Source organism: Hyaena hyaena, unplaced genomic scaffold (assembly GCF_003009895.1).
Source record: "Hyaena hyaena isolate Hyena2069 unplaced genomic scaffold, ASM300989v1 scaffold_935, whole genome shotgun sequence".
Classification (NCBI taxonomy): Eukaryota; Metazoa; Chordata; class Mammalia; order Carnivora; family Hyaenidae; genus Hyaena; species Hyaena hyaena.
The window spans coordinates 63,266-71,063 of record NW_024081571.1 but is presented as its reverse complement, the minus strand read 5'-3'; positions in this window follow the sequence as shown (position 1 = coordinate 71,063).

The following is a 7,798-nucleotide window of genomic DNA, read 5'->3' as shown; positions in this document are numbered from 1 at the left end:
CAAGGAATATCACACATTCCCCCAACTGTTGGTCACCCTTCACACTTATAGTGAATCTCTTTCTGCCCACAGGTCCTGTCCCAGAGCTTTAACAAAATCACCTTTTTGCACCAAAGAAGTCTTCAAGAATTCTTTCTTGGCCACCAGCTTGGACTGCTCCCCATCACCTCAAAACTTCAGGAGTATCATATACTTAGCTTAATGAATTTTTTTGCTTGTTCCATCTATAATCCATATAATACCTGGGTCCCCCTTTCTGCTTGGAGACCTTGACTTGGGTCTCACCTGTTCCACTGCCTGGAAAGTTTGCAGAGCTACCAGAAATATTCACTTGTAACCAGACGTTTACACTCAGGATTACACATGTTCTCAAATCCACCTTTCCTGTAGAATTTTTTTACCTTCCATGAATCTAGATCTAGACCTTAAATTTTTTCACACTTATTGAATTTTACACATGTTGCGTACCATATTTTTAGTTTTATGGTTCACTCAGCCTTTACCATCTTCAGAGAGGCCAACTCAACTAAAATCAATAATTCATTACTTAATATTCCCCAAACTAAAATCAGTATAAAATAAATAAATAATTAAACCTTCAAATAATCTTGAGGGTAAATGTGTAACACTTTTCTAAAGATAGTGAAGATTAAGCTGCATCAAAATTTTGAGGACATGCTACACACACACACACACATCCTTTGACAAACCAATCCAGTGTTTTCAAATTGAAGAATAAAGTATTTTTTCCTTTTATTTCAATCTTTCATAAAACTTTGACCCTACTTCTCCTTACTCTACTTAAAATACAGACATTCTCTGTTCTCTACATCAATTCCTTAATAGGTGTACAAATCCCTTCTCAGTAAGTTGGGGTGCTATACAAGAAATACATAGACTGAGTGGTTTAAACAACCCACATGCATTTTTCACAGTTCTAGAGGCAGGGAAGTCCAAAATCAAGACATTGGCAGACTCAGTGTCTGTTGAGACCCATTTACACAGACAGGTATATCCTTTCCCTACAAGTGGGTGAGGGGTTTCTGGAGTCTCTTTTCCTAAGGGTACTAATCCCATTTATGAGGACCTCACCTTTATGACCTAATCACCTCCACAAGTCCATATCACGTTGGGATTAGGGTTTCAACATATGACTTTGGGGAAGAACACATTCAGTTCATTACACTCCCCAAAACCAGGATAGGTTACTAGGCACTAAGCTGTTGATCCCCTTAGTCCTCTATTGGCAGGGTAGGACCTAGGAGTGTCATTTAGGGGACAAGCTAGTCTTGAGCAGCTTCTGCTGATTACCCATGTGGGCTCTGTAAATCTAATCTTTTCTTAAGAGTGCCTTGCCAAGAAAAAGGGTTGAGAAACTCCAGCTGTCCTCTGAACTGCCTCCTAATCTCTCATGTCTTTCTTAAACTGTGATGCCCTTCTTGATCATCTGTGAAAGGGCAGGACAGGCTTCACACCTGCCCAGCTGAGTCTCCTTTCAATTATACAGAAATAAGTAACCTGCCTTAAGGATAGACTCTGTCAGGAGGTCCCACTTTCCCCTGACCTTGACATGCAGACTCAGCCAACTTTTCATTAAGGAACATTTACTGTTGGAAACTAGGAGACAAGCACCTATAAGGCCTGGTGTCTGTCCTTAAGGACCTCACGGTGCTGCTCCAGGGAAAGCCCTGCACAGGCCAAGAGTCACACACGCACACAGGACAGGTGTACTGCTGCACGTGTGGATGCCAGGTGATCTCTGGAACAGATGAGGGAAGCAGCGTGCACTGTGGGTCCTAACTGCTCAGGCACATCGTGCTCCTTAGAAGGGACGCTTTGCATGTCTAGCCTCGCCCGTTTCCCGACACAAATTAATGATTCTTTGAGAAGATGGCCAATGAATGGCTTCTCTCTTTTACAAATGCATATATTGGCTAGACAGCCATTTGTGCCTCTTGAGTTAAAACTTTTTTCAGAACCCGGTAGAAGCCCCATCAAAATTTAAAGGAATGAGAGATTAATGATACACCTTTTGTTTTGTTTTGTTTTGTTTTGTTGTACCACCAAAAATAACCTCCACTGATATTTAGTAGGGGAGGTTCACAGCACTTATCCTTTCTATGCTAACTTCAAATATAAATGATTTGCCAGTTTCTAAAGCATTTTACTTGCAGTAACCTTACAATCACACTATGGCATAAGCAGTTTTCACCATCATCTAGGATGTAAGCAGGACAGGTATCGTTTGCCGCTTTTATCAAAGAACAAATCTGAAGCTCAGAGAGGGTAAGTGACTTCTCTAGATCACCTAGCTGGGAAGTAGCAGAGCCCTGACAAGGAAATCCTCAATGTTCTCAACACCTCTCTTTTAAACAATAAGTGACTCCTTAAAGTAAAGAGTCACCCCATTCCTACAATTAAAGCAGTTGTGTGGCTACAAATATTCACTTTGTCCGTTAAATGCTGGCAAGTTTGTGAAGAAAAGTTCTTGTGTTATTCTGTCATCCCCTTAAGTACTTTTCCTTTTCAGTCTTGGCACTGATGTCTTTATAGGTTTCTTCTATTGCCCTCTGCAAACCTGCTTTCCAGAACTATATTATGTATGACTCTCAGGGACACATAAATGAATAATAACATTTTAGATGCCATACATCTCACACAGTTTACATACATCTAATCCCTAAGCCTTAATATAAGACTCTCACAAGAGCATGTCAGGCAGCCATCCAGAGGTGGCAGAGATGGCTTTTGGTAGAGTGAGGTGTTCTCACAGCTCTGTGACATCTTCCCAGCTGACCTGAGTCACCACATAGAAGTCTGGTCCTAGACTTCATACTGCACTTGGTTATATTGTCTCCAAACAGGAGTATTTTCCAAAAGCTCTGAGAGAATAATATGCTTGTATTTAAAGAGACTACATATAGATAAGTCTAGAGAAGTCATTGATTTAACATTTTCATGTTTTTCATTTTCCAGGGACAGTCCCCATCATCATCACTGTCCCTGGGATGAGCCACATGGGGATAAGCTGTTTTCAGGATTCCAAAAAGCCTGAAAAACAGTGTCTGCGGCAAAATCTGTTTAAACTGCATTTAAAATATTAGCTGGCTGTAAGTTATCCCTCATTCAATCACATGCCAAACTTTTATTGAACTCTACACTTTAGTATTTCTAGTAGAGATATCAACAAAAAAAAAAAATGGTATTGCCTCAACCCTTGGGCAGGTCATAGCTTAGTGAGACCTGCAAATGGCTATGAAAAGTGATCTGAACAGTTAAGGAAGTAGAATAAGAACAAAATGAAAACACTTATAAAGGAGTAATTAATTCTCCTCCCAGGAAAGAGAAGGTCAGAGAAATTATTACAACAGGTGCCAACTGAGCTGAACCTTGTGAGGTATTCAGCACTTCTTCTTCCTCTTCCTCTCCTTTCTCCTTCCTTCTCCTCCTTGTGATTTAATTACTACAGACATTATTTTTTAAATCAGCTTTAGGTTCACAGCAAAACTGGGGAGAAAGTACAGAGTTCCCATATGCCCCTCTGCCTCCCTACCACACACACACCTCCCCCCAATATCAATGACCAGAACCAGCATGGGGCAGTTATTACAATCAATGGACTTACCCTTCACATATCATTATCACTCAAGGTCATAGCTTAAATTAGGGTTCACTCTCGGTGTTGTACATTCTATGGGTTTGGACATGTATGATGACATGTGTCCTCCAGTGTAGTGTCATACAGAGTAGTTTCCCTGCCCTAAACTCCTCTGTGCTCTGCTTATTCATCCCATCTTGCCCCCTTATCCCTGGCAACCATTGATCTTTTTTCTGTCTTCAGAGTTGTTTCTTTTCCAGAATGTCATATAGTATGATCATACAGTGTGTGGTCTTTTCAGATTGGCTTCTTCCACTTAGTAATATGCATTTAAGGATCCTCCATGTTTTTTCAAGACTTAATGGCTCATGCCTTTTTAGTGTTGGATAATGTCCATTGTCTGGATAAACCGGAGTTGATCTATCCATTCACCTATTGAAGGACATCTTGGCTGTTTCCCAGTTTTGGAAAGTATGAATAAAGCTCCTATAAACTTTTTTTAGACCACTTTGTTGAGACTTAATCATCATAAACTACAATGCACCAATGAGAAGTGTACAATTCAGTGGCTTTTAGTGTAATCACAATGTTGCGCATTCAGTCACCACAGTCAACTTTAGAACATTTTCATTATTCAAAAAAGTAGCTTTCCCCAGTTGGCTTCATGCATTCTTCTGTCTTCTCATTCCTCCTGCCCCCACGCTAGGTTACCACTAACCTACTCTGTCTATGGATTTGTCAATTCTGGACATTTCATATGCATGGAATCCTGCAATATGTGGCCTTTTGTATCTGGTTTCTTTTATAATGTGTCAAGCTTCATCCATGTGGTTACATGTATCACCCATGTGGTAACATGTAAAATGTGTCCATGATGGAATATGTAACATGCCTTTTTTATGGCAAATCATATTCCATTGTAGACATACACCATGTTTTGTTTACCCATCGATCTGTTATATCTTTGGATTATTTCTACTTGTTGGCTGTACTGAATAAATCTGCTATGAACATTTCTCTACATGTTTGGTGTGGACGTACATTTACATTTCTTGCTTATTCTTTTTCTAGCAACTTAATCAGACTTTGTCTAAGCATGTCTCTTTTTGAGATTTGGGGGGTAAAACCTTATTATATTCCCTATGAAAGAGATCTCTAGGGTCTCAATGCAACTTTTATCAAATATCTGGGTGCATCAATTTGACCTCCTGACAACACTTGCAAAATTAGCCCTTGAACCAGCAGGAATGGTGGTGATGCATAATGTTTGATATTTAAGGATAATGAACACCTTATGTTCTCAAGGTCTATTCTTAGAAAGTCAGAAAAGGGTGTGGGAAGAGTAAATGCAATCCAGCCAGAGGGAACAAGAGCAAACCTATATAACATATATAAAAATACATGTCTGGTCACGCTAAAGCACGGTATGTGCCCGAGGATGAGAGTAGCAAAAAATTAGGCTGAAAAAGCAGGAAGGGAATTGCGGTGAGTGCCTTTGAGTGACAGTTTAAGGAACTTGAACTTTGTGCTGAGCACATTGGGAAGCTACGGCAGTGGGAAGCTTCATAACCAGAAGAATGGCATCCCCAGGTATCTCTGTTTTGGAAAGAGGACTGGCAACAGAGAAGCTGTTGAGAATTCTTGAAGAAATATGCAAATTAATCACTGTATCACAGAAGGCTCCCTTGCAGATGGTAGAAAATCAGATGAATTAGACATGCTTAACTTATTTTATTGGCTTATACTGCCCTGCAATATAGGAGTAGATCCAGCTTCGGACTCACTGTCCCTTGGTTCTGCTTTCTCAGTGTGGACTCATTCTCAAGCCACTTCTCTTGGGGTCCAAGATGGCATCCAGCCAGGAAAAACAGAATCGTTGTCCCAGTGTCTCAATTAAGTCCCAGCATTCAGGTGAATGGCACTAGTTCAGGTCATAAGAACACCCCTGAAATATTTACTGGGAACCAGAAAATACTGTTGGCCTGCTCTTAGCCAGTGCTACTCAAAGTGGGCACATTTTCATCACCATCTCCAACAAGACAAGAATAGAAATTGAGGATGGTTAGAAACGTCTATGGCAATTTTACAGAGTAATTGAATCTAATAATTGAAATCTGAGGTTTGTATTTTGTTTGTCTTTGCTCTGTGTGTCACTTTTTCAGTGATTCATTTGCGTTGTATTTTATGCAAGTATCAGACGAGAGTAGATAGGGGAGCAGGGGAGGACACAAAGTGGTCCTCCACCATGGAAAGCTTGAGAGACTGTGTACATGCTCCACCTTGATGTCTGGAAGTGAGGCAGCACTCTGTAAGCACACATGGAGATTTTGGGAGATTTTTCCCTCTTGCCATGACGGGGCAAAAAAAGAAGTCCACTGTATTCATGAGATCTAATTTGGAGGGGGGAGGATACTCTCAGACTTACCTCAGCTCTCTCTCATTTTCTCATGCTTTCCCCTCTGTTGACCTGCCCTTATTCAGAGTCACTGGTAAGAATTTACACTGTGTAAGCTCTGGATATGGCCATTTTAATAGGCTAAACGTTACATGCACCTTCACCTAACCTCCACCCTTGGAACTTTTATTACTAGAATCAAAGCCTCTGAATGGCTCTCCTAACCCAGTAAAAGAAAAAGAACTTTGAGTGAGACTAACACAAGGTAATTACTAAACTGAGCTGAATTCCTTTGCCATGCTCTTGGCAATGAGGTATGGAAACTCCAGAGCCCCACAAGAGGTCTAAAGGACAAAAAAAAAAAAAAAAAAAAAATTGTACAAGACAAATTTCAGGGATCTCCGTTCTCATTAAAAATACATTTTAGAAAACCATTTTAGGCTGACTTGCTAGGGCAGTTGTATGGCAAGGAAACGGGTGCAGCACTTCAGCAAATTGCAGCTTTCATTTCTCTCAAAATAAAATGGAAACAATAAAAACACAATTAAAAATGAAAGAAAAGAAAACATAATCTGAAAGAGTATTTTGATTCTTTTTCTAATTAAAGCTCTGCAATTAAAGTTTTGCTGGAGAGCCACCTGTGTTTTTAATCTCCCTGTCCACAAAGGGCTAATACAGGACAGGATTAGGGATGGTCTCCTACACTCAGAGCTGGTAATGACCTTGGAGAACCTTCTAGTCTGGCTTTCTCATTTTACAAATTGGAAACTGAGGCCAAGTAGGTCGACTTCTCTCCTTAATCCTCTCTTTCGTGTGTGTGTGTGTGTGTGTGTGTGTGTGTGTGTGTGTTCTCTCAGAAGGCTTGGAAACTTGGAGCCTGTACAGTTTTAACATAATTCACACACTCAATATGTGACTTTCTTTCCAAAGCCCTAATTTACCCTAAAGTATGAAGGCAAGATCTCAATAAGCACCAAATTTTACCCAGTGCTGCTTCAAAATGTGTGATTTTTGGGGGTGCCTGGGTAGCGCTGCCAATTAAGTGTCCAACTCTTGGTTTTGGCTGAGGTCATGATCTTCCAGTTCCAAGGATCAAGCCCCACAATGGGCTTGACACTGACAGTGTGGCGCCTGCTTAGGATTCTCTCCCCTCTCTTTTTGTTCCTCCCCTCTTGCCTGCATTCTGTTTCTCTCCCTCTTTCTCAAAATAAATTTTAACAAAATGTGCATTTTCTTGGTAGTAATGCTTTTTTTGTGAAAATATAAAGGAAATACAGTGTGTGCCTTCACACCTCCGGCACTAAAATAAACTGAATGTAATGTTCCTTCACGAGCCAAGCTTAGTCTGATAAACTGCTGTGGTTCTCCAGAGCAGCTGGTGCAGAGTCCACCATGTAGACACAAATGTACACTGGCCCCAAAGCCTGCCAGCATAAAAAATCCACCACTTAGAATTTGGTACTTCTTTTTCCATATAAACTCAGTGATTGTTTATAAAATATGCAGTTCGAAATTGACCTTAGAAAGAGCAGCCTTCCCTAGGTCCCAGGACTGTCCTTGAGAGTTAATGTAGATTAGGTCACCTGGGGGAAGGGGGGGGAGGGAGGGAACCACAAGGAAGTAGTGGAACAGAACTCATGTTTGGTCAGTACTTATTATGTGCCCAAACTTTCACTCATTTCATTTAACTATACTTTGAGGAAGGAAATATGTTTCTCATTTTACAGATAACAAAACTGAGGCCCAAAAGATTAAATCACTTGCCCCAGGCCACAGAACATGAAGGAAAAAAGCAAGGTTATGAT